Raw genomic sequence first — 27588 nt, forward strand, 5'->3', positions numbered from 1 at the left:
GGTAAAGGAATAGTTTAAACAAAGACATAATTGAGATGCTTAGAGAATAGGATTTGGAATTAGTCCCACCTGAGTTCATACCCCAATTCTACCATTTAATAATAGATTTATCCATGGCACTGACTGTTCTACATATCTCTGTCAACCTTGTATTTTCATATCTTACATCATTATGCTTACCTTACCCTAAGGCTATAGTATTCTGATAACTGTATATGCCCAACTAGGATATTATCTATCATCTTCCCAATAAAAGTCTTTACCACTACTTCCCTCTCTGTTATTGTATGTGTTTTTGCCTAGAAGCCCACCCATTTTGTTTCATTTTTATCCTAAGATTCTTTTGTGAAATTGTCACTAATCTCTTCTCCAAGCACAGATGCTATGTGGTTGATTACTTAGTTATTTGTAGCATTTTCAGCTCAGGTTTCTAAATATAAGTACAAATTTAAGTGCAAGTCTTAGGTGCTTCCTACCATCTTTTCCTGGATGACCTATCTGAGTTCCCCCCAAATTCTCCTATATTGCAGTTTTGATGCATCTGCCATCCTGTGCCATAATTTTAGGGAAGAGCCATCTATTGGAAGGAAGTGGATCAAGGATGGCTTTGTAGAGTAGGCTACTTTTAGCTGAACCCTAAAAGATGTGCAGAATTTATGCAGAGATAAAGGACATTCTAGAACAAGGCAATAATATGAACAAAGGCAGAATCTTCAGATATTCTGATTCAAAGATCTCAGATATAGTCCACTTCTCAGAAATAAATATTTTTAAATGAGTGCTCTAGGTGATTCTAATGTGGATAGCTCAAAGACATACCTTTTGAACAATAGTACTTGAATTAATTGATTACAGAGCAAGATTTAAACTAAAGGATTCTGCTCTCCAAATTCATGTGCACGTGCCATAATACACACAACTACTGGATAAGTTTTGATGAGTGACTATTTCCATGTGATGGAAAAGAGTGTGTGAAGGGAATTGGGGGCAATAACAGAAACCTCTACAGGAGATAGAGATAGAAACACATAGCATTTAGTCCAAATAGAATTTAAAGTGAAAGATCCATGGCTTTTATTTGGAACATTCCAGCTTTCTCTTCCCCCCCAAAATGTATTTTAATGAGTTAAGGATAGGCTATTCCCACATGCCTTTGCACATAATTTTACAAACACTTCCATGTTAATGAAATAAGATGCTATTTGAAAGAAGGTTTATACACAGTGTAAGTTCTTTTCTTTTTACTATGAAAGTTTTGTTTTAATATCAGTTAGTTAAAATACAGTGTAATATTAGTTTCAGGTGTACAATATAGTGGTTCAAGAATTCCATACGTCACCTGATGGTCATCACAACAAGTGCACTCCTTAATCCCCATCACATCTTTAACCCATCAATTCATCACCCTCCCTTCTGGTAACTATCAGTTTGTTCTCTATAATTAAAGTCTGCTTTTTGATTTATCTCTCTCTTTTTCTTTTTTCTTTTCCTTTGATCATTTGTTCTGTTTCTTAAATTCCACATATGAGGGAAATCATATGATATTTGTCTTTCTCTGACTGATTTATTTCACTTAGCATTATACTCTCTATCTCCATCCATGTCATTGCAAATGACAAGATTTTATTCTTTTTATGGCTAAATAACATTCTGTTTTATATACATGCCACCTCTTCTTTATACATTCATCAATCAATGGACAGTTGGGCAGCTTCTGTGTCTTGGCTAATGTAAATTATGCTGCTCTAAACATATGGGTACATGTATCCGTTTGAATTAGAGTTTTGTATTCTTTGGGTAAATACCTAGAAGTGCAATGGCTAAATCATAGGCTAGTCCTAATTTTAACTTTTTGAGAAACCACCATACTGTTCATAGTGGCTACGCCTGTCTGCATTTTCACCAACAGTGCAAAAGTGTTCTTTTCTCCACATCCTCACCAATATCTGTTGTTTCTTGCATTGTTTATTTTAGTCATTCTTACAGTTTGAGGTGAAATCTCATTGTAGTTTTAATTTGCATTTCTCTGATGGTAAGTGATGATGAACATCTTTTCATTTTTGTTGGCCGCCTATATGTCTTCTTCTGAAAAAAAAGTCTGTTCATGTTTTCTGCCCATTTTTAGTTGGATTATTATTATTATTGTTTTTTGGTTGTGGAGTTTTAAAGTTCTTTATATATTTGGGATACTAAACCTTTATCAAATATGTCATTTGTAAATATCTTCTGTCATTGTGTAGGTTGCCTTTTAGTTTTGTTGTTTCCTTCACTGTGCTGAAGCTTTTTATTTTTATTAATTTTTTCTTATAATAATATTTTTTATTATATTATGTTAGTCACCATACAGTACATTTCTGGTTTTTGATGTAAAGTTCGATGATTCATTAGTTGCATATAACACCCAGTGCACCACGCAATACGTGCCCTCCTTACTACCTCACCAGCCTAACCCATTTCCCCACCCCCCTCTGAAGCCTTCAGTTTGTTTCTCAGAGTCCATAGTCTCTCATGCTTCATTCCCCCTTCTGATTACCCCCACTTTCTTCTTTCCTTTCTTCTCCTACCGATCTTCCTAGTTCTTATGTTCCATAGGTGAGAGAAACCATATGATAATGTCTTTCTCTGCTTGACATATTTCACTTAGCATTATCTCCTCCAGTGCCATCCATGTTGCAGCAAATGTTGAGAATTTGTTCTTTTTGATAGGTGAGTAATATGCCATTGTATATATGGACCACATCTTCTTAATCCAGTCATCTGTTGAAGGCCATCTCGGCTCCTTCCACGATTTAGCTATTGTGGACAATGCTGCTATGAGCATTGGGGTTCATATGGCCCTTCTCTTCACTACGTCTGTATCTTTGGGGTAGATACCCAGTAGTGCAATTGCTGGATCACAGGGTAGCTCAATTTTTTTTAAGGGACCTCCACACTATTTTCCAGAGTGGCTGTAACAACTTGCATTCCCACCAACAATGTAGGAGGGATCCCCTTTCTCCACATCCCCTCCAACAATTGTTGTTTCTTGCCTTGCCAATTTTTGCCATTTTAACTGGCATAGGGTGGTATCTCAGTGTGGTTTTGATTTGAATTTCCCTGATGGCTAATGATGTTGAACATTTTTTCATGTGTCTGTTAGTCTTGCCTTGCCAATTTTTGCCATTTTAACTGGCATAGGGTGGTATCTCAGTGTGGTTTTGATTTGAATTTCCCTGATGGCTAATGATGTTGATTCTTTGTAGATCTTGGATACCAGTCTTTTATCTGTAGTGTCATTTGCAAATATCTTCTCCCATTCGGTGGGCTGCCTCTTAGTTTTTTGGACTGTTTCCTTGGCTGTGCAGAAGCTTTTTATATTGATGAAGACCCACAAGTTCATTTTATCTTTTGTTTCTATTGCCTTTGGAGATGTGTCATGAAAAAGGTTGCTGTGGCCGATGTCATACAGGGTGCTGCCTATGTTCTCCTCTAGGATTTTGATGGATTCCTGTCTCACATCGAGGTCTTTCATCCATTTGGAGTTTATCTTTGTGTATGGTGTGGGAGAGTGGTCAAATTTCATTCTTTTGCATGTAGCTGTCCAATTTTCCCAGCACCATTTATTGAAGAGACTGTCTTTTTTCCACTGGATGTTTTTTCCTGCTTTGTCAAGGATTAGTTGCCCAAAGAGCCAAGGGTCCATTTCTGGATTCTCTATTCTGTTGCATTGGTCTATGTGTCTGTTTTTGTGCCAGTACCATGCTGTCTTGGTGATCACAGCTTTGTAGTACAACTTGAAATCCAGCATTGTGATGCCCCCAGCTTTGTTTTTCCTTTTCAACATTTCCTTGGAGATTCGGGGCCTTTTCCGGTTCCACACCAATTTAAGGGCTGTTTGTTCCAGTTCTTTGAAAAATGTCATTGGTATTTTGATCAGGATAGCATTGAAAATGTAGATAGCTCTGGATATCATAGAAGGTTTTTATTTTGATGAAGTCCCAATAATTTATTTTTGTTTTTGTTTCCCTTGCCTCAGAAGATATATCAACAAAATAGTTGCAGTGACCGACATAAGAGAAGTCGCTGCCTGTGTTCTCTTCTATGATTTTTATGGTTTCAAGTCTCACATTTAGGTCTTTCATCACTTTGGAATTTATTTTTGTGTATGGTGTAATAAAGTAGTCAAGTTTCATTCTTTTGAATATAGCTGTCCAGTTTTCCCAATACCATTTGTTGAACAGACTTTTTCCCATTGCATATTCTTGCTTCCTTTGTTAAAGACCAATTGAACACATAGATGAGGGTTTATTTCTAGGTTTCTTTTTCAGTTTCACTGATCTATGCGTCTATTTTTGTGCCAGCACCATACTACATCTTTGTAATGTAAGTTGAAATCTGGAGTTGTGATGCCTCCAGTGCTGCTTTTATTTTTCAAGATTGCTTTCACTATTCAGGGTCTTCTGTGGTTCCATGCAAATTTTACAATTGTTTGTTCTGGTCTATGAAAAATACTGTTGGTATTTTGATAGGGATTGCATTAAATGTATAGATTGCTTTGGGTAGTATAGACATTTTTAACAATACTTGTTTTTCCAATCCATGAGCATGGAATGTCTTTCCATTTCTTGGTGTCACCTTCAGTTTCATTAGTGTTTTATAGTTTTCAGAGTATAGGTCTTTCATCTCTTTGGCTAGGTTTACTACTAGGTATCTTATTATTTTTGGTGCAATTGTAAATGGGAGTGTTTTCTTAATTTCTCTATCTGCTGCTTCATTATTGGTGTATAGAAACATTTCTATACATTGACTTTGTATCCTGCAATTTTACTGTATTCATTTATCAGTTCTTGCAGTTCTTTTGTGTAATCATTCCGGTTCTCTATATAGGTATCATAACATCTGCCAATAGTGAGAGTTTTACTTCTATCTTACTGATTTGGATGACTTTTGTTTCTTTTGTTGCCTAATTTCTGATGCCAAGACTTCCAGTACTTGTTGAATAAAAGTGGTGAGAATAGGCATTCTTGGGTTGTTCCTGACCTTAGGATAAATCTTTCAGTTCTTCCCCATTAAGGATGATATTAGCTGTGGTTTTTCATATATAGCCTTTATTATGTTGAGGTGTGTTCTCTCTAAACCTACTCTGTTTAGGGTTTTTGTCACTAATGGTTGTTGTACTTTGTCAAGTGCTCTTTCTGCATCTATTGGAATGATCACATAGTTCTTGTCCTTTTTCTTATATATATGATGTATCACACGGATTGATTTGCAAATAATGAACCAAACTTGCAACCCAGGAGTAAATCCCACTTGATTGTGGTGAATGATTTTTTTTAATGTATTGTTGGATTCAGTTTGCTATTTTATTTTGTTGAGGATTTTTGCATCTATGCTCATCAGGGATATTGGTCTGTAGTTCTCTTTCTTAGTGATGACTTTATCCGGTTTTGGTATCAGGGTATTACTGACTTCATAGAATGAATTTGGAAGTTTTTCTTCCTCTTCTATTTTTTAGAATAGTTTGAGAAGAATAGGTATGAACTCTACTTTAAATGTTTAGTAGAATTTCTTCTGAAGCCATCTGGTCCTGGACTATAGTTTTTTGAGAATTTTTTGGTTACTGATTCAGTTTTTTTTTGCTGGTCATCAGTCTGTTCAAATTTTCTCTTTCTTCCTTTTTCAGGTTTGGTAGTTTAAATATTTCTAGGGATTTATCCATTTCTTCTAGGTTTCCAATGTTGGCATATAGTTTTCATAATATTCTCTTACAATTGTGTGTGTTTCTGCAGTGTTGGGTGTTATTTCTCCTCTTTCACTTATGATTTTATTCATTTGAGTCCTTTCTCTTTTTTCCCCAAAAGTCTGACCAGAGGTTTATCAATTTTATTGATTCTTTCAAAGAACCAGCTCCTACTTTCATTGATTTCTTTCTTTCTTTTTCTTTTTTTGGTTTCTATATAATTTATTTCGGCTCTAATCTTTATTGTTTCCTTCCTTCTGCTGCTCTCATTTTTTATTATTTTTCTAGCTCCCTTAGATGCAAGGTTAGGTTGTTCATTTGAGATGTTTCTTGCTTCTTGAGGTAGATATGTATTACTATAAACTTTCCTCTTAGGACCACTCTTTTGCATCCCAAGGTTTTGGACCATTATGTTTTCATTTTTAGTTGTTTCCATGTATTTTTTTATTTCTTTTTTATGTCCTGCTTGATCTATTCATTGTTTATTAGCATGTTTTTTAACCTCCATATATTTGTGATCTTTCCAGATTTGTGTGTGTGTGTGTGTGTGTGTGTGTGTGTGTGTGGTTGACTTCTAGTTTCATAGCATTGTGGTCTGAAAAGATGTGTGGTGTGACTACGATCTTCTTGAATTTATTGAGGCTGGTATTGTGGCCTAATATATGATCTATTCTGGGAGTTGTTCCATGAGCACTTGAAAAGAATGTGTATTCTACTGTATTAAGATGGAATGTTCTGAATATCTATTAAGTCCATCTGGTCCAGTGTTTCATTTAAAGCCATTGTTCCCTTATTGGTTTTCCCTTTAGATTTTTTCTCCTTCGATATAAGTACAGTGTTAAAGCAACCTACTATTTTTGCATTATTGTCAATTAGTTAACTTATGTCTGTTTTAAACTTTTATGTATTTGGATGCTCCTATGTTGCATACATAAATATTTATAATTATATCTCCTGTTGGATTGTCCCCTTTATGATTATATAGTGCCCTAATTTATATCCTGTTACAGTCTTTACTTTAAAGCCTATTTTGCCTAATACAAGTATTGCTACTCTGGCTTTGTTTTGACAACCATTTGCATGATAAACGTTTCTTCACCTCCTCACTTTCAATCTGTAGGTGACTTTAGGTCTAAAATGAGTCTCTTATAGGCCACATATAGATGGTTCTTTTTTTTTTCATCAATTCTTTCACCTTATGTCTTTTGATTGGAGTGTTTAGTCCACTTATATTCAAAGTAATTTTTGAGATATATATTTATTGTAATTTCATTATTTCTTTTGCAGTCCTTTCTGAAGATTTTCTCTGATTTCATCTTGTCTTTCACTCTTTCATGGTTTGCTGTTATTCTTTAGTGATGTATTTCAGTTTTTCCTCTTTAACTTTGCAAATTTATTTGTGGTTTTTGATATGTAGTTACTATTAGTCTTGTATATAACTTCTTCTGCATATAGCAGTCTATGTGAAGTTGGTGGTCATTTAAGTTTGAACCCATTCTTTACTCCTCTCCTCCCCATGTTTTAGGTATATGTATTACAGTTTACAACCTTTTTCTGTGAGTTTCTTGACTGACTTTTTATAGAAATACTCATTTTTACTGCTTTTGTGTTTCCTACCTTTATACTGTCACTTTTGGTCTTTCCTTTCCACTCAAATTGTCTTTAATATTTCAGAAGGATGGTTTGTTTTTTATTTTTCCCTTCTTTAATAATACTTTTTTATTATGTTATGTCACCATACAGCATATCCTTAGTTTCTGTTGTAATGTTCCAAGATTCATTATTTGTGTATAACACCCAGTGCACCATGTAATATGTGCCCTCTTTAATACCCATCACGGGCCTATCCCAATCCCCCACCCTCCTCACCTCTGAAGCTCTCAGTTTGTTTCCTAGAGTCCACAGTCTCTCATGGTTCATTCCCCCTTCTGTTTACCCCTGCTTCATTCTTCCCTTCCTTCTCCTACTGATCTTCCTATTTCTTATGTTCCACAAATGAGTGAAACCATATGATAATTCTCTTTCTCTGTTTGACTTATTTCACTTAGCATAATCTCCTACAGTCACGTCCATGTTCCTGCAAATGTTGTGTAATCATTCTTTCTGATGGCTGAGTAATATTCCACTGTATATATGGACCACATCTTCTTAATCCAGTCATCTGTTGAAGGGCATCTAGGCTCCTTCCACAATTTAGCTATTGTGGACAATGCTGCTATGAAGATTGGGGTGCATATGGCCCTTCTCTTCACTACATCTGTATCTCAGGGGTAAATACACAGCAGTGCAATGGCTGGATCATAGGGTAGCTCTATTTTTTACTTTTTAAGGGACCTCCACACTGTTTTCCAGAGTGACTGTACCAATTTGCATTCCCACCAACACTGTAAGAGGGGTCCCCTTTCTCCACATCCTTTCTATATTTGTTGTTTCCTACCTTGTCAATTTTTGCCATTCTAACTGGTGTAAGGTGGTATATCAATATAGTTTTGATTTGAATTTCCCAGATGGCTAATGATGTTGAACAATTTTTCATGTGTCTCCTAGCCATTTGTATGCTTTCATGGGAAAGTGTCCATTCATATCATCTTCCATTTTTTTTTAATTTGATTAGTTGTTTCATGTGTATTGAGTTTGAGAAGTTCTGTGTAGATCTTGGATAACAGCCTTTGATCTGTAGTGTCATTTGCAAATATCTTCTCCCATTCTGTGGGCTGCTTCTTAGTTTTTTGGACTGTGTCCTTGCCTGTGCAGAAGCTTTTTATCTTGATGAAGTCCCACAACTTCATTTTTTTTCTTTTGTTTCCCTTGCCTTTGGAGATGTGTCATGAAAGAAATTGCCGTGGCCAATGTCAAGGAGGTTCCAGTAAATGTTCTCCTCTAGGATTTTGATGGATTCCTGTCTCACATCGAGGTCTTTCATCCATTTGGAGTTTATCTTTGTGTACGGTGTGAGAGAGTGGTCAAATTTTATTCTTTTGCATGTAGCTGTCCAATTTCCCCAGCACCATTTATTGAAGAGACTGCCTTTTTTTCCACTGGATGTTTTTTCCTGCTTTGTCAAGGATTAGTTGCCCAAAGAGCCAAGGGTCCATTTCTGAGTTCTCTATTCATTTGCATTGGTCTATGTGTCTGTTTTTGTGCCAGTACCATGCTGTCTTTGTGATCCCAGCTTTATAGTATAGCTTGAAATCCAGCATTGTGATGCTCCCAGCTTTCTTTTTCCCTTTCAACATTTCCTTGGTGATTTGGGGCCTTTTCTGTTTCCATACAAATTTAAGGGCTGTTTGTTCCAGTTCTTTGAAAAATGTCATTGGTATTTTGATCGGGATGGTATTGAAAGTGTAGATTGCTCTGGATAGCATAGACATTTTAACTATGTTTATTCTTCTGATCCATGAGCATGGAATATTTTTCAATCTTTTTGTGTCTTCTTCAATGTCTTTCAAGAGTGATTTGTAGTTTCTAGAATATAGATCCTTTACGTCTCTGGCTAAGTTCATTCCGAGATAACGTATAATTTTTGGTGCTTTGTAAATGGAATGGATTCCCTAATTTCTTTTTCTTCAGTTTCGTTGTTCGTGTATAGAAATGCAACTGATTTATGAGCATTGATTTTGTATTGCACCACATTACTGAATTGCTCTATAAGTTCTAGTAATTTGGTGGTGGAGTCCTTTGGGTTTTCCATGTAGAGTATCATGTCATCTGCGAAGAGAGACAGTTTGACTTCTTTTTTGCTGATTTGGATACCTTTTATCCCTTTTTGTTGTCTGATTGCTGTTGCAAGGAATTCTAGTACTATGTTGAATAATAATGGCAAGAGTGGGCATCCTTGTCGTGTTCCTGATCTTAAGGGAAAGGCTTTCAGCTTTTCCCCATTGAGAATGATATTCACTGTAGGCTTTTCATAGATGGCTTTTATGAAATTGAGGAATGTACGCTCTATCCCTACACTCTGAAAGGGTTTTAATCAGGAAAGGATGCTGTATTTTGTCAAATGCTTTTTCTGCATCAATTGAGAGGATCATATGGTTTTTGACTGTTTTCTTGTTCATATGATCTATGACACTGTTAGATTTGTGAATGTTGAACCACCCTTGCATCCCAGGGATGAATTCCAGACTTGGTCTTGATGGATAATCCTTTTAATGTATTGTTGGATCCTATTAGTTAGGATCTTGTTGAGAATTTGGCATCCATAGTCATCAGGGATATCGGTCTGTAATTCTCCTTTTTGATGGGGTCTTTGCCTGGTTTGGGGATTAAAGTAATACTGGCCTCATAGAATGAGTTTAGTAGTTTTCCTTCTTTTTCTGTTTTTTGAAACAGCATCAGGAGAATAGGTATTATTTCTTCTTTGAATGTTTGGTAGAATTCCCCAGGGAATCCATCAGGCCCTGGACTCTTGTTTTGGGGGAGATTTTTGATCACTGCTTCAATCTCTTCATAATTAATTGGTCTGGTTAAATAATCAATTTCTTCCTTTTTTAATAACAATATTTTTATTATATTATGTTAGTCACCATATAGTACATCCCTAGTTTTTGTTGTAAAGTTCCATGATTCATTACTTGCATATAACATCAGTTTCTTCTTGTTTCCATCTTTGTCATTTCCAGGTTTCCAGGAAGTCATCAATTTCTTCCAGGTTGTTTAATTTATTGGCATAAAGCTGTTGATAAAAATTTCTAATGATCCTTCCTATTTCATTGGTGTTGGCTGTGATCTCTCCCCTTTCATTCATAATTTTACTATTTTGGGTCCTTTATTCTTCTGAATAAGTCTGGCCAATGGCTTATCATTTCTGTTTATTCTTTCAAAGAATGAGCTTCTAGTTCTGTTGATCTGCTACTGTGCTCCTGGTTTCTTTCTTTCTTTTTTTTTTTTAAGATTTTTATTTATTTCTTCCACAAAGATAGAGACAGCCAGTGAGAAAGGGAACACAAGCAGGGGGAGTGGGAGAGGAAGAAGCAGGCTCATAGCAGAAGAGCCTGACGTGGGCCTCGATCCCATAACGCTGGAATCACGCCCTGAGCCGAAGGCAGACGCTTAACCGCTGTGCCACCCAGGCGCCCCGTGCTCCTGGTTTCTAATTCACTGATCTCTGCTCTAATCTTGATCAAGTGCTTTCTCGTTCATGGGTTAGACTTGTTCTTCTGTTCAATCTCCAGCTTCTTGAGGTGAGAATATAAAAACTGCGTTTTAGATTTTTCTATTCTTTTGAGTGAGGTTTGGATGGCTATGTATTTTCCCCTTAGGACTGCCTTTGCAGTGTCCCATAGGTTTTGGGCCAATGTGTTTTCATTCTCCTTGGTCTTCATTAATTGTTTAAACTGATTTTCAATTTCATGGTTTACCCAATCATTCTTGAACAAGATGGCTCTTAGTTTCCAAAAGTTTGAATATCTCCCAAATTTTTTCTTGTGATTGAGTTCCAGTTTCAAAGCATTGTGGTCTGAGAATATGCAGGGAATAACCTCAATCTTTTGGTATCAGTTGAGACCCGTTTTGTCACCCAGGATATGGTCTATTTTGGAGAAAGTTCCATGTGCATTCGAAAAGAATGAGTATTCTGTTGTTTTGGGGTGTAGTGTTCTGTATATATCTATATCTTGTCCAGTATGTCATTCAAAGCTTTTGTTTCCTTGTTGATTTTCTGCTTAGGTGATCTATTGTTGAAAGTGTAGTGTTGAGGTCCCCTACTATTAACGTATTATTATCATCTGTATGTCTCTTTATTCTGCTTAAGAGTTGGCTTGTGTATCTAGCTGCTCCCCTGTTGGGGGCATAGATATTTATAATTGTCATATCCACTTGTTGGATACATCCTTTAAGAATATTATAGTGTCCTTCTGTATCTCTAACTACAGTCTTTAGTTTAAAATCTAATCTGTCTGATATGAGAATTGCTACCCCAACTTTCTTTGACGTCCATTGACATGAAAAATGGTTTTCCATCCCTTCATTTTCAGTCTGGATGTATCTTTAGGTTCAAGACGAGTCTCTTGTAGACAGTAAATGGATGGGTTATGTCTTTTTATCCAATCTTCAACCCTGTGGCATTTTATGGGAGCATTTAGGGCATTGACATTGAGAGTGATGATTGAGAGATATGATTTTAATGATGTCATATTTCCTGTGAAGTCTTTGTTTCTATAGATTGTAAATTTCTGTTCTGTATCACTCTTGGCACCTTTTTACTTTTATAGAATCCCCCCTTAATATCTCTTCTGAGGCTGGCTTGGTGGCTATGGATTCCTTCAGTTTCTGCCGATCGTGGAATGTCCTTATCTCCCCAACAATTCTGAATGACAGCCTTGTTGGGTAAAGGATCCTTGGCTGCATGTTTTTCTCAGATAGATCTTTGAAAATACCCTGCCAACCCTTCCTGGTCTGTCAGTTCTCTGTAGACAAGTCTGACATTGTTCTGATATTGTTCCCTCTGTACATAAGGATTTTCTTCCCCCTGGCCACTTTCAATACTATGTCCTTGGATCTAATATTTGCAAATTGCACTATGACGTGACGTGTTGTAGGTCTGTTCTCATTGATCTTGGGAGGGGTCCTCTCTGCCTCTTGGACACGAATGCTAGTTTCCTTTGCCAGATTAGGGAAATTCTCAGCTACAATTTGTTCAAATATCTCTTCTAGACCTCTCTTTTTCTCTACACCCTCACTGATGCTGATGATTCTGACAATGGAATGTTTTATTGAGTCAGTAATCTCCCATAATCTATATTCTTGAGATTGGGTTTTTTTGAGCCAAGTTGCTGTTTTAACTTTCTCTTCTACCATCCCATCCTCCAATTCACTAAGTCCTTCTTCTGCCTTTTTTACCCTGGCCGTCGGAGTGTCTAGTTTAGACTGCATTTGATTCATAGCATTTTTAATTTCTGCCAGATTCGCTCTCATTTCTGCCCTTAGAGTCTATATTCTTGTTAATATTTTCGTTAATATTTTTTTCCTACCTACACATCATCTTGACCATTGTTGCTCTGAACTCCATTTCTGATAATTTGGTTATGCCCATATCCATTATTTCTGTGGCAGAGGCCACAGACTCATTATCTTTTCTTTGCTGGGGGGGATTTCTCCTTCTCGTCATTCTGATGAGGAGAGCTTGTGGGAATGCCCAGAGCCCAAATTATTGACCAGGACGCAGGCAGGGTGCACTTACTTTATAGGGACCTTAGGGTTGTGGGCTTCCTGATTTTTCAGCTTGCCTTCTGGGGGAGGGGGCCTGCTGTGCTGATAATCAGGCAACCCTGTTTGGGTAGAGTCACCCTGCTCCTGTGAGGGGGGATGGAGATGGGCACAATGTGAGCTGGTATTTTTGGGCTTTTGTTTTCTGGCAACTTTCCCTGGAAGTTTTCTGTAACTCTTCTGACAGAGCAGCAGTGGCCGTATCCTAGCCTCTCTCAGAACAGAGAGATTGCAATGTGCTTTCCACTGAGCTCTCTTGACCACTTTAACTCTGTTTCTGTTGGTGCTGCCAAAAACCCTGCAGCATCCTGGGTTGTGTGCCTCCCACTCGCTGTCCCAGCCCTCACTACCAGAGTCGGCATGTCTCTGTCCTTTGTGCTTCTAACACCACCAGCTGCCCCCAGTTCCCATGCACGCTTCCGAGCTCCCGGTATCAGTCTGGTTCCAGTGAGTGCTCCAGAGCTCCAGTTTTCAGTCTGTTCACGCATGCACTCCCTCCTGAGCTCTCGGTTTCAGTCTAGTTCAAGTGTGCGCTCCAGATCTCTGGTTTTCAGTTTGGACACACAGGTTCCCAAGCTCCTGGTTTTAGTCCAGTTCCAGTGAGCACTCTGGAGCTCGGGTTTTCAGTCTGTCGCAGGCATGTTCTGAGGCTCATGGTCTCAATCCACTTTTTCACAGATGCTGGCCCACTCCCCAGTGCAAGTGGCTACTACTTCCAGGTGCCCCAGCATGTCGGCTCCCTCCCCTTTTGTTTATCTTCTGATATCTGTGTGCAATTCACAGCTCCCCACTTCAAACCTCAATACTCAGCACTGGAGATGTTTGTTTGTAGAGATCCAGATGTATCTTCCTGAGTCTCAGGCTGATTTCGTGGGTGTTCAGGATGGTCTGTTAGATATCCAGCTTGAAGCAGGGGACCAGCTGAAAAAGGGGTCCCCTACTCCTCCACCATCTTTTCTCCTCCTCTAGAAGGAGGTTTAGTGGTCATAAACTTAGTTTTTGTTTGCCTGATAAGTTATTTATCTCTCCTTCTTTTCTGAATGATAGCCCTGCTGGTTAGAGTATTCTTGGATGCAGATTTTTCCCATTCAGGATTTGAATAGATCATGACACTCCCTTCTGGCTTGGAAAGTTTCTCCTGAAAAATCACCTGCTGGCTTTATCAGTTTTCTCTTGTAAATTACTGTCTTTTTTTTTAATGTCTTTCTGCTTTTAATTTTTTTTTATCCCCATATTTTCCCAACTTAATTACAATGCCTTGGCTTGGGTCTGCTTTTGTTGATTTTGATGGGAGTTCTCTGTGGCTCCTGAATCTGGATATCTTTTTCCTTCCCCAGATGAGGGATGTTTTCAGCTATTAGTTCTTCAAATAAATTTTCTCCCATCTCTTCTCTCTTCCTTTCCTGGGACTTCTATAATATGAAATTTATCACATTTGATAGAGTCACTGCATTCTGTAAGTTTATTCTCATTTTGCATTATTTTTCTGCTCTTTTGTTCAACTTGATAACTTTTCATTACTGTGTCTTCCAGTTCATTAATTCTTTTCTCTGTTTCCTTTGGCCTACTGTTCATTCCATCAAGCATGTTTTTCATTTTGTTTATTCAGCTCTTTATCTCTGTTATGCTATCCTTTAAAACAAGGTCTCACTCATGTGTTCCATTCTTTTCTCAAGTTCAGTTAAGTATCCTTATGATGATTGCTTTAAATTCTCTATTAGTCGTGTTACTTACTTTTGTTTTGCTTAGATCTCTGGCCGTGGACTTGTCCCATTCTTTCATTTGAGATACATTTCTCTGTCTTCTAATTTTGTATAAGTCTTTGTGCTTGATAATATGTGTTAGAAATGTCAGCTACATCTCCTATTCTTGAGTGTGATGGCCTTATAATGAAGAAGTCTTATTGTGTCCTGTCATGTAGTTTCCCCTATTTCCCCAGGGTCTGGCCCTTACAGGAGTGTCTCCAGTATATGCTACATGTGCTCTGCTTTTTTGTCCTGGATGTTTTATCCTTAAGGTCAGTCATCTACCAAGGCTCTCTTCACTTGTTGTGGACAGTGTTTGGTCCCTGGCCTGAGTGTGGCACATTTTAAATAAGTGTGCCCTCCTCAGATTGTGAAATGAGAAATTTAGCCACTGCTTCTGGAACCAAGGCTCTGCAAACCTGCATTGAGAGACACAATGTGAACAGGGGTATGCACATGTATCCTGGTTGAGGGAGCATGCCATGCTAGTACTGAGGCAAGTGTGATTGGGAGGGGCAGTTCCGCTGGAGTGTGGGGGTCATTGCTTGGTATAAGCAAGTTATGTAGTGAGTTTCTGTGTTGAGCTGCTTCCCATAGGTAACTCCATGGTATACTGAGGAGCAGGGGAATGAAATGTCATTGGTCAGTTCCTTTGTGGAACATTCCAACTTTCTATCTAAAGAAGGATTCTTCTGCCATTTTAATATTGCAAAAAATAAATGAAGGGAAAAAATAAAACAAGATGCCTCTGTCTCAAGAGAGCCTTGTTTTATATAATACAGAAAAATGAGATCCTGGTTATTTTTCAACAGTTCTTGAAATAAAGAAGCATGTGCCTTTCACTCTGGAAAGCCAGTCTCAGAAAACACTTTCCCATATTTTTAAATCTAAATAAGGGAGAAGGGTTTTGGAGGAATAGAATGAATATGAAAAACAGAGGCAAAATCAATAGATGTGTTCATTATCCAGATTTTATAGAGAAACTAGGGGAATCACCCGCACTAGCAGAGAGGTAAGCCTGGCCTTGGGCTTGGAGAAAGGATGACCAAGATGAAAGATGCTGCAGAGCACAAGTGGTATAAATTGATGTCATGGTGACTTATCTACCTTCTTTTCTGATTCATCATGAATTTCCCATGTGATATGCTGTATAAATCAAAAAAGCTGGAGTGAAATAGATACAGTATTGTGTAACTGAAAGATCACACAAATATCCTCAGTACAACCATGAAAGGCAGTTGTAAACTGTTTTGCATTTTGTTCAGCTGCCAAAATGTAGGTCCTAAGGCTAAATGGCATGTTTTGTATTAATAAAGTTTCAGCCTTGTCAACAAGTACTTCAAATGAAAACTGTCTCTCCCCTAAACAGGATTGTCAGGGAGATTAATTTATGTTTTCTGATTGCCTCCTGACAGTAACTGAAGTGTTGTAATTTCTGTCTATACTAATGGTACGGAATTTATGGGGGCTTTTCACTTTACTGTGTAGGTTCATAAAGCTATCTCATTTTAAGAAAATGCTTCTTTAGACATAATGACAGAAAGTTATTTAGGGACTTTCCAATAACTACTTCATCCAAAAAAGGGCCCCATTTCTACAAAGCTGAAGGGAAAATCTAGAACTATATGCAGGTACTAGATAAAAAACCTTGAATATCTAATTTCAGAAGATTTTGATCATTGACTCTGGTTGTATATAATTAGTATTGTTGTTCCACATGGCATATAAGAGTGAAAATATAATGAAACAGATGTTTTGAAGAGAAGAAAAACTTCCTTAAAAAAGGAAAGTTTTGCACTGATAATATTGTATAAATAGAAGAGCTCTTTGAAAAGGGGTAATAAAAACCTATTTCCTCAAATCATAATACCATTCCTTTCTGGATATGTGTGTATATATATATATATATATATATATATATATATATATATATGGTTTTTATTTATTTATTTATTAGAGAGAGAGAGAGAGAGTGTGTGTGTGTGTGTGTGTGTGTGTGTGTGTGCAAAAGTGGAGGAAGGGGCAGAGGGAGAGGGAGCAGAAGAAAATCTCAAGCGGAATCCCTACTGAGCAAGGATCCCAACACAGGGCTTGATCTCACAACCCCAAGATCAAGACCTGAGCTGAAATCAAGAGTCAGATGTTTAACTGACTGAACCACCCAGGCACTCCTAATTAAAAAGTATTTTAAATACAAACTCAAAATCTAACTTTGGTAGTAAGAAATAAAACATAACAAACATGCTGTCCTGGGCCTGTACTGAGTAAAAAGTGTTTTGGTGGAATTTCAATCCTGAAAATATTGCTCAGATAATTAAATACAATGTTAGACATAGAAAGACATAATATTCTTAAGCAGATAAAGCTTTTCAAGACCCTATCATCAGTACCATCTGAACTCAGAATTGGTTAATCAGATGTAGGAATAAATTAGGAACCAAACAGTCACTATGCTGTCTCTTCATATCAAATGGCAAATCTGGGAAAATACATCAAAGTGTGAATCTATTACTTTAAAATCTAAAATTTAAAAGCACTGCATTGTTTGTTTTTTCCAGGTCAGAGTAAATTGCAAATTTATGAGCAGTCTGTAAGACTACTGAATCCTAACTATCTGATTTTGAACCTGAAGGTAGATATAAAATGAGTTGACATTGTATTCTATACCTAATGAGCCTTTTGCCAAGTACTTTCCAATATTTTTAGTTTTCTTCATAAAGACAATCAAAATAGACCACGAGTAAGGAAATAAAGTCATTGCACCTATGTCATAAATGTTCTATATTTCTCATATGGCAACTTTCATTAACTATGCAATAAAAATAACAATAACCACACAGCAGCAGAAGCAACAGGAAATAATGGCTCATACTTTTTAGGCACTTACTGTTTATTCAAGTTGTTATACCAAGCAATTTGTTTGCATTCACTTCATAATTCCATGTGATACTCTTAAATGCTCTTTTGTGTTCCATTATCATACAATACCTTTAAATGCCCCATGGTGTATTATTATTATTATTATCCTAAATGTGCAGATGAGAAATTTCCCAGGCCTAAAACATTTAGCTATTAATAACAGAGCCAGAATATAAGATAGGACCAGTTCAAATAGGTTTTTGGCTCAGTAGCCTATAAAGTACATAATTTTCTGAATTTTGTTGAATGGAAAAGTCTTTGTTAACTCCGTTCAATAGCATCATGAGTATCATCCCAACTGCCTTTATGGTGAGTGTCCCTTTATCAGTTATGTAGGTATAGATTGGTGTATAATGTCTCAAATCTATTCAAATATCTATAGAATGTTTTTTTTTAATAAAGAATTTTTATTTATTTATTTGACAAGGATAGAGACAGCCAGCGAGAGAGGGAACACAAGCAGGGGGAGTGGGAGAGGAAGAAGCAGGCTCATAGTGGAAGAGCCTGATGTGGGGCTCGATCCCATAACGCCAGAATCACGCCCTGAGCCAAAGGCAGACGCTTAACCACTGTGCCACCCACGCGCCCCTAGAATGTTTACTATTATTATATTATTATCCTGTATACAGTTGAATTTCACAAAGTGTTCATAAGTTTCCTTCCTGCAGAGAATTTAAGGAAATGAGCAGTCAAGAAGAAAGCTCTGCTAATTAGCTCAGAGCCTGTCTGTCTGATGGGGGCCATCAGCAACGAAAATGAGAAGCAATCAGTGAAGGAACTTCTGTCTCAACACCACACAAAAAGTAAGTGGCAAGTTTAAAAAAAAACTAAAACTAACAACCAACACTCAAAAGCCTCTATGCATTTCAATGAAATATGGATTCAGAATTCTACATAAATCATGAATGTTTGCAGAACCATTAACTATGTCTTTATATATATGACATTATTATTATATAAATATGCAAACAAATTTATAAATTTATAAAAATGATCAGTAGCTACATAGATAGATAGATGATAGATGATAGATAGATGATGATGATAGATAGATAGATGATAGATAGATAGATAGATAGATAGATGATAGATAGATAGATAGATAGATAGATAGATAGATAGAGATAGACAGGCAGATTTACATTTAAACTAACAAAATTGAACCAAAGGAAAAGAGTTTGAAAGACCTAGTGAGCAAAGAGCCAAAGAAAATGAACACAAATTCTCTTGTTCTAATTCAGCACTGTTAGAAAGCAACACATAAAGATAAAACTTCATTTGAAAGTAGGATAGTACATAAAACATCAGGAAAACATACACTTATACTTTAATGATGGTAATCCAATGTTAATAAATTTACACTTAAATTCACATCAATTGCTTTAGGTTTAAAAAATGTACTCAAGAAAACTATAAGAAAAATTCAGTACACCAAGACAGGAGAAAATTAAATCTCACTATTTTAAAACAAATATAAAACATAAGACCTAAGACTGAAAAAAATGGAAAACAAGATTCTGAAACCAAAAAAAGGAAAATGAATAAATTATGCAAGAAAAACAAAGCTGAATTATTTTAGTAATGTTAAATATATTTGAGATTTTTAATTAATAGTTTGCTTAATACAAATGAATGACATAAGACTGTATTGAATCCATCTCATTCTGGGAAATAGCAAGTAAGAGAGGGAAAAAGCGATGTTTAACCAAAAGAACCAAGGAATGCTTTTTCCAATTCTGAGGAACACTCTGCTTCACTGAATGTAGATTGTGAATGAGTTAGGAGCTACACCTCATTGAAAACTGATGCAAATCACATTTCAAGAATTATCTCCTAAAGAGTACAAGAGGTGTAATATATATACACTTCGAAGGCTGGCTGTTTTTATTCACACAGAATATTTCATCTTGATTTGGGTAATAAATGATAAAGAGTGAAGGAAACTACAAGCTCTTCATCTCAGAGGCAAAAGCTTATATACTGTGATTTATTTTCCTGATCCTTTACTCATCCAAGTTCACAATTACTTTTCCTCTTCATCCCTTTCTAAACTTCCACACCCTACTTTATAAACCTCCACTTACTACTTTACCTCTCAGAACTGCTGCTGAATTGTGGTGATTTCATTGATTTTTGCTCACTATTCATTTATTCAACAAATATTTATTTAGCACAATCCATGTATAAAATATAGTGCTCAAACTGGAGATATAATGATGAACAAAAGTAGGCAACATTCTTTACACTCATGGAGCTGACCCTCTATTTGGGAATAAAATTATTAATTAAAAAATTTAAAAATATATAATGAGATTACATATTATCAAATGGCATTACAATATCTCCATTGGCCTAGAGACTTAGTAAGAAAGTTGGCCATCTTGAAAGTGTTATGAAAAAGAGTCATCTTCAAGGAATCAGAACCCTAAGCCAGTGCTAGATGCAGAAAAAAAAAAGTACAATTCATACTGTACAAGGATAATGAAAATTTCAATCCAATAAGTTATTGTAAAAGTAACCTTGGAAACACTGAGAACCATAGACGTTCAAAAGAAGTAAATATGAAACTGCTTAAAGTAAGTCTGCACAATCCATGGCATAGAAGAATCCCTTAAGAAACAATTACTCTCTGGGGCACCTGGGTGGCTCAGTCTGTTGTGTCTGCCTCCGGCTCAGGTTATGAGGAGTCTTGGGATGGAGCCCCATGTTCTGGCTCCCTGCTCAGCAGGGAGTCAGCTTCTCCCACTCCCTCTGCTGCTCCCCCTGCTTGTGCTCTCTCTCTCTCCATCAAACAAATAAATAAATCTTAAAAAAAACAATTACTCTGAAGGTGAGGTTATGGTCAAAATTGCATACCACAAAAGGAAGCAAACCACCATGAGATAGTAAGCAAATAAAATAAATATAAGAAGTAACACATTGTGAACTATATAAATAATAGAAAAATTGAAAGAGTAGTTTAAGTAAGTATTTTTAAGATAATCAAGAGTTGAAGGAAAGAATAGATATCATAAAGGCAAGATCAGGACACCATAGCAAAAATGACAAATAATTAGAAATTATTGAAATAAAAATATGGCATTTGAACAAAGAACTTGAGGGAAAGAAAAACATAAAAGGAGTTAGTGAAATAGAATATAATCTGAGGAACTTAGTTGGATTGCAGCATAGAGCATTAAAGAAATAGAAGATATGAAAGAGAAATCCAAGCAATGTGGAAGATATAGAAGATCCAATCAAGTAATATCTAATCAGAGTTCCAGAAGCAGGGAATTTAAAAGATAAGAAAGACATAGTGTCAGCCCCTCAGCTCTCAACAAGGCCCAGTGTTGCTCCAGGGTGGGAGACAAGCCAGCCTGGAAGAAGATTGGATCCAGCCTTATTCAACATTACTACCAGTTATTTGATAATGACAGAACCCAACTAAGCTCAATTTATATTGACACATCAGCATTTAGGAGGAAGGACAGCAGTCCAGCCTTCCATTCCAGAAAACCCAGCACAGCATCAGGGTGCGGGACCATCATCCCATGCCAGATAGCTGCATCATCAGCATGATTGTGGGCCAGCTCAAAGCTGTTGAAAACCCCATCATGGGGTTCCATTAGATGTTCCTATTAAAGAACACCAACAATGCTTGGGTTTGCACCAGTGACATGTTCAGGCTTGTCCTGCACAACTTTGGTTGACCTCCCAGCTAGCAACTCAGGCTGTTTCCTCCTCCCTCCTCTTCCCAATACTATTCACACTCCTCCAGATGCTCCAAATATACACAAATGAGCAGGGCTACAGTGGGAGCAGGCACAGTGTGCTGCTGCTACTGAGGTATTATGCATGCTGTTTGGATGCTAGACTAGTTGCATATGAGAGGAGAAGATTGTGTTGTACCAGCGCGTGCCTTGGAAAGACTTAAGTAATGCAAAAGAATTTAAATAAAAATTTAAATGAAAAAAAAACTGTGACAGGAAACTCATTCACTGGCCTTTTGGACATGCTGCCTGTCTACAGCTATGAGGACATTAAATGAATGCATACATTTCAATCTTCTACGTGCCTACTCTCTATTCAGTCAGTTCCCTGATGTCACCCATAGAATACAAGTAGACAACATGCAGGAAGAACATGCTTTACCACAAATAGGGACAAAAGATAACCTTTTATTGTCCTTGCCAAAAGATCCATCTACAAGGGAACATATAATTAGATGGCCCTGGAAATGGCAAACAATTCCACAGTGTATTAGGTTTTCACCCTGTGGGAAATAGGTATAGAACAGGACCTAACCATCACCCCATTTCATCACCCCATTCCACCAAAAACAATGAAGGTATACAACCCCAGGACTTCTAATAAAAATTGACACTGTCCTAATTGCCTTATGGAGCATTGTAATATATCAACTATCCTTTTGGGGTTTGCCCCAACATGTAACAGAGTGGAAGCAAATAATTTGGTACTGTAAACCTCGAGTTTAAGCTCAGCTGGGGATGGCGGTATCCCAGGAAAACATCACCATCTGCATTATATTCAACAATCATGGCCTTCCTTTTTTGGGTGCCTACTCAACATCTTATTTTTTGTCCTTAGATTCTGCATGGGAAACTTGTTTGCCTATTGGGCCGGATTGTGGCTTCTATACAGAGTAAGACTGACTCTTGGGTGTGTAGTGAACTTGTATCAGCAAATTCAAGCTGCCCATCTTACCATTTGGAAATGCTTCTACACTTGGTATAACACCACCATGCCCCTACCCTGACTAATGTGTGTTCCCTAGCTGTCTGGACTCTACTCCCCTCCTGGGAAGACATGAAGAGGAAAATTTTCTAATTGATAAAGAAGCAAAGAAATAAGACTCTGCAAAACAAACAAACAAAAGAAGATGAGAAAGAGAAAACTTTCCAAAAATGATTGGTAGAGGATTTTCCAGAATTGAGGAAGGACAAAACTGCTTAGTCTTAAGGAATATACTAGGTACAGAACAAAATGCAAAATTACAAGCCTAAATTTAGCCTCATCAAATGGTAAAAACAAGAATTATCAAAGACAAAGAGAAAATCTTAATTCCTACTGGAGAGAAAAAATTAATTATCTACAATGGAATTAGACTTACATGAGACTTCTCATTAACAATAATAAATGACAGAAGTAAATGAAGCAACCTCTTAAAAGTTCTGATAGAACATAACTCTGGACTTAAAATTATAAACTAATTTAAAGTGCCATTTATGAATAATACTGAAATGAAGAAATTTTCAGACCTATAAGACTTCAGAGCTTACTACTATAGAGTGTATACATCAGTATGAAAGAAATGAAGGGTTGGGATGCAGGAACAATGGTAAAGAGATTGGTAAACTGTGCTGATAATTTTGAACAAGTAATGGGTCACTCTAAATGAAAAGTAGTAATCCATAGTAATGATGACTACTGGAGAATTTAAAAACAATGGGCACCTAAAATGCTAGACTGCAATATTATAGAAATGGTAAATATTTGAATGAAAGTATTTTAAGATCTTTGTGGGCAAGAAGATATAGACACTGACTAATTAAAATTTTAGGTTAAGTACAAATGTTAAAATGTAAAGGAAACTACTAAAATACGATAAATATAAAATATAAATTCCAAACAACTAGAGAAAGGGGAAATATATAAAATATATGATAAAAATTTGAGCAATTCAATAGATGACAGGAGAGGATTTAGTAGAAATGAGTTCAATTATGTAGCAATCATAACTAATAAAATTATTAAATCATCTATTAAAAGTCTGGTAGAAATACAATCCAGATATATGTTAATGAATATAGACTGACAAAATATGAAGATACACCACAATAATACTAATAGTGTTAATCAATAGCAAACCAGTGAATAAGCTGGAAAACTATACAGTTCATAAAACAAGAAAACTATCTTTATATCTATCCATCTTAACCTGTATAGATAGCAAAACCATGATGACAATTTTAAAAAATATTTATTTATTTATTAGAGAGAGAGAGAGCATGACACACAAGTGGAGGGAGGGGCAGAGGGAGAGAATATCCAAGCCAACTCCTGCTGAGCGCAGAGCCTGACAATGTGGGGCTCAGTCTCATTATCGTGAGATCTGGATTTGAACTGAATCCTGGAGTTAGATGCTTAACCTACTGAGCCACCCAGGAGTCCCTACGATGATAATTTTTAAAAATACAGAATTATAGCAATGCCTGGGTGGCTCAGTAGGCTGAGTGTCTGCCTTCTGCTTGGGTCATGATCCCAGGTCCTAGCATCAAGTCCCACATCAGGCTCCCTGTTCCGTGGGAAGCCTGCTTCTCCCTCTGCCTGCTGCTCCCCCTGCTTGTGTTCTCCCTCTCTTTCTCTCTCTCTGACAAACAAATAAATAAAATCTTAAAAAAATACAAAATTATATTGCAGTACCGTGCCATTTATGTAAGTTTAAAACCTCAAAGGTTTTTTTTTAAGATTTTATTTTATTTATTTAACAGAGAGAGAGACAGCCAGCAAGAAAGGGAACATAAGCAGGAGGAGTGGGAGAGGAAGAAGTAGGCTCCCAGCAGAAGAGCCTGATGTGGGGCTCGATCCCAGAACTCTGGGACCAAGCCCTGAGCTGAAGGCAGATGCTTAATGACTGAGCCACCCAGGTGCCCCAAAACTTCAAAGTTTTTTATATTATTCATGAAAATGCAAGTACATATACAGTAATTTATAAAAAAATCGATTAAGAATGCTTAGAGTGAGAACAACTGTAATGTAATTATTTTTTTTAATTTTAATTTTTTATCATGATAAGTGTACTCTTTAATCCCTATACACTATTTCACCTATCCCTGCCACCCACCTACCTTTTGGTAACCATCACTTTGTTCTCTGTAGTTAAGAATGTGTTTCTTGGTTTGCCTCTCTTTCTCTCTCTCTTTTTTTTTCTTGAGTCATTTGTTTTTTTTTTCTTAAATTCCACATATAAGTGAGATCACATGGTATTTGTCTTTTTCTGATTGACTTATTTTGCTTAGCATTATACTCACTAGATCCATCTATGCTTTTGCAAATGGCAAGATTTCATTCTTTTTGATGGTTGAGGAATATTTTGTGCTGTGTGTGTGTGTGTGTGTGTGTGTATCCCCTCATCTATTGATGGCTGCTTTCATAGTTTGGCTATTATAAATAATACTGCAATAAACATAGGGGTATGTTTATCCCTTTTAATTACTGTTTTTGTATTTTTTGGGTAAAACCCAATAAGGCAATTACTGGACTGTAGGGTAATTCTATTTTTAACTCCATACTATTTTCCACAATGGGTGCACTTGTTTGCATTCCCACCAACATTACAAGAGGACTCCTTTTTCTGATTTATTTCTTCTTAAAAATATCAAAAGAAAATACACCAAAGGAAGATGATATTATCATATTAATATTTATTCAGTATTTAGTATTACTCAGGCATTGTTCTAAGCACTTTTTGTGTATTAAGTTATTTAATTTGACCTTATGAGGTTGATATTTTTAATTCAATATTAATATTGGTTACCGAGGTGTTTGTTATATTACAGTTTATAATTTTTATGTTTTAAATATTTAATAATATAACAATAAAAAATAAAATGTTCTGGGTGTTTAGGTCACTGGCAATTTTTCAGATTATAATTTCAATGGATAGAAGTTAAGCCAGATAAAAATTATGATAAATTATAATAGACTTAGGTCACTTAAAAAGTTCTACAGTGGGGCGCCTGGGTGGCACAGCGGTTGAGCATCTGCCTTCGGCTCAGGGCGTGATCCCGGCGTTATGGGATCGAGCCCCACATCAGGCTCCTCTGCTATGAGCCTGCTTCTTCCTATCCCGCTCCCCCTGCTTGTGTTCCCTCTCTCGCTGGCTGTCTCTATCTCTGTCGAATAAATAAAAAATAAAATCTTAAAAAAAAAAGTTCTATAGTGCATTTCTCCCCTCCCCCATACATGCAATTTAGGTTTACAAGAACATAATTTCGAAACATAAAGGGTGTGTTTGTTATTTAATTTTCATCTCTCCATGACCCTCAATAGTGGGCTCAAAATCAAACTGGTTTCAACAGATGTTGATTAATACACAGGAGAGGCAGATGAAATATTTTAAGCTCTATGTAAACAAATTAGTGGCTATTTTTTGGAATTTGCTATTTGAAAAGTCAATTCATTTACTTTTTTCTCATTTTCAAATATGATGTAATAATCTAGTGCATGTTCCCTTTCATTGCTGAGGAAAATGTTATAGATCCATTTGCAGTAAAATATTAACTCTAAGGTGTTTCTAAAAAAGCAGTATAACACTTACATTTATGTCCAATAAAAATATAAAAATATGATGATCATCGACATGCAGTTACAATATGCCTAGATGGTTTGGGGTCCCGTGTGTAGAGATACAACTACAGCATAAGAGGATAAATATTGTCCTCAGAAAAACTTTATCAAACACCTTATACAAGGCACATTACCATGTGCTTCTTAATATGCACCTTACCAAATTGAGCTCACGAATTAGAATATGGCCTGATGGAATTTGAAAAAGTTTGTTTTGGCAAGATCAACATATTGGTATTTATGGTAATTCTGCATCACAAATACCATTTTTAAGAGTCTCAATCAATAATGCTTACCACATTGGGAAGAAATGAAAAGAACACAGGCATTAGCATACCAGATTTTTCTGCACACTGTAATCTTGAGCTAATTACTTCTCTCGAAATCTCAGGTTTTCCTGTTTGGAAAACTAGAGGGCTTTAAACTACATCATCTTGAAGATTTTGTCCCTGTATCTCTCCAAGAGAATGATTTTTAAAAGTCTGATTCTGCATATTAAAATCTAATCTCATTTTTAAAAACTGAAAAAAAATCTATTTAAAAATTGTTGAAGATTACATAAAAATAAGGCAGCAGAACCAGTGTTCTTTAAGAATTAACAGTCGTGGGGTGCCTCAGTGGCATAGTTGGTTAAGCTTCTGACTCTTTGTTTCAGCTCAGGTCTTGATCTCAGGGTCTTGAGATAAAGCCCCCAGTGTGTTCAGCGTGAAGTCTCGTTGAGTTTCTCTCTCTCTCTCCCCTGCTCCTCCATCTATGCTCTCTCTCTTTCTCTTTCTCTCTCTTAAATAAATAAATCTTAAAAAAAAAGAAGTAACAGTGGAGAAGCTAGGCTATTGGGACTCTTAATTTGGAGAACTTGCATTTCATATAACCTTAATAAAATGTTTTTGAATACTACTATGATAAATTTCAGATTCTGGATAATGTGAGGGGTTGCTGGAGGTGTGTGCTGTGTATGTAGAATCTACTGGGCTGAATAAATAGCTTGATTAATAATGAATATGTAAAAGCAGCACCTGCACTATTTCAAACATCAATCAATGGCTTGATTAATGACTTTTGGAGGGGTAGGAAGGAAAATTTGTAAAAAAAAAAAAAAAGGAAGTCCAATAATGACACCTGAAGGTGGCATAATGATTGCACTCAAAAATATGTTTTGCCCTAACATAAATAAGGTGTGGCTCAGTTATCCAAATATATTGACAGTTATTTAGAAAATATGAGCATGCCTCTCTCCTTCTTGGAGATTTATTCTGCTATGGAGTTCTGTAGTAGTAACAGTCCCCTTTCATGTGTGGGTACTTCAGAGATAACAAATCAAAGAGTTAATTTTACTTACACAAACACTAGATAAAGTAGGCACAATTTTCCTCATTTCACGGATGTAGAAATGAAAGTATAAAGAGATTAAGTGCTCTGTTAAGTGGTAGAACCAGGATAAGAACCTAGGTCAACATGCCTCCATACATTAAATTGCTTCCTATGGGGCCATCATGCCCGAACACTTTTTAATGAAAGTATTTTACTCATATCAACAAACATTACCTTTAAAAGAAATGGCAATATCTAATATCTATCTTTTATCAGGTGACACTAATTCCACATTTCTTTTGTAGGAGAATTGGGTGTTTTATTCAGCTCTTCTATCTT

At 36.5% G+C, this 27588-nt stretch overlaps 1 pseudogene; it reads left to right on the forward strand.

Moving 5' to 3' along the window:
* The window catches only part of LOC100465186, a 46847-nt pseudogene extending 25569 nt beyond the window's left edge, over window positions 1–21278 (forward strand).
* Window positions 21279–27588: the final 6310 nt, after the last annotated feature.

The sequence above is a fragment of the Ailuropoda melanoleuca genome, chromosome X (genome assembly GCF_002007445.2).
Source record: "Ailuropoda melanoleuca isolate Jingjing chromosome X, ASM200744v2, whole genome shotgun sequence".
Lineage (NCBI taxonomy): Eukaryota > Metazoa > Chordata > Mammalia > Carnivora > Ursidae > Ailuropoda > Ailuropoda melanoleuca.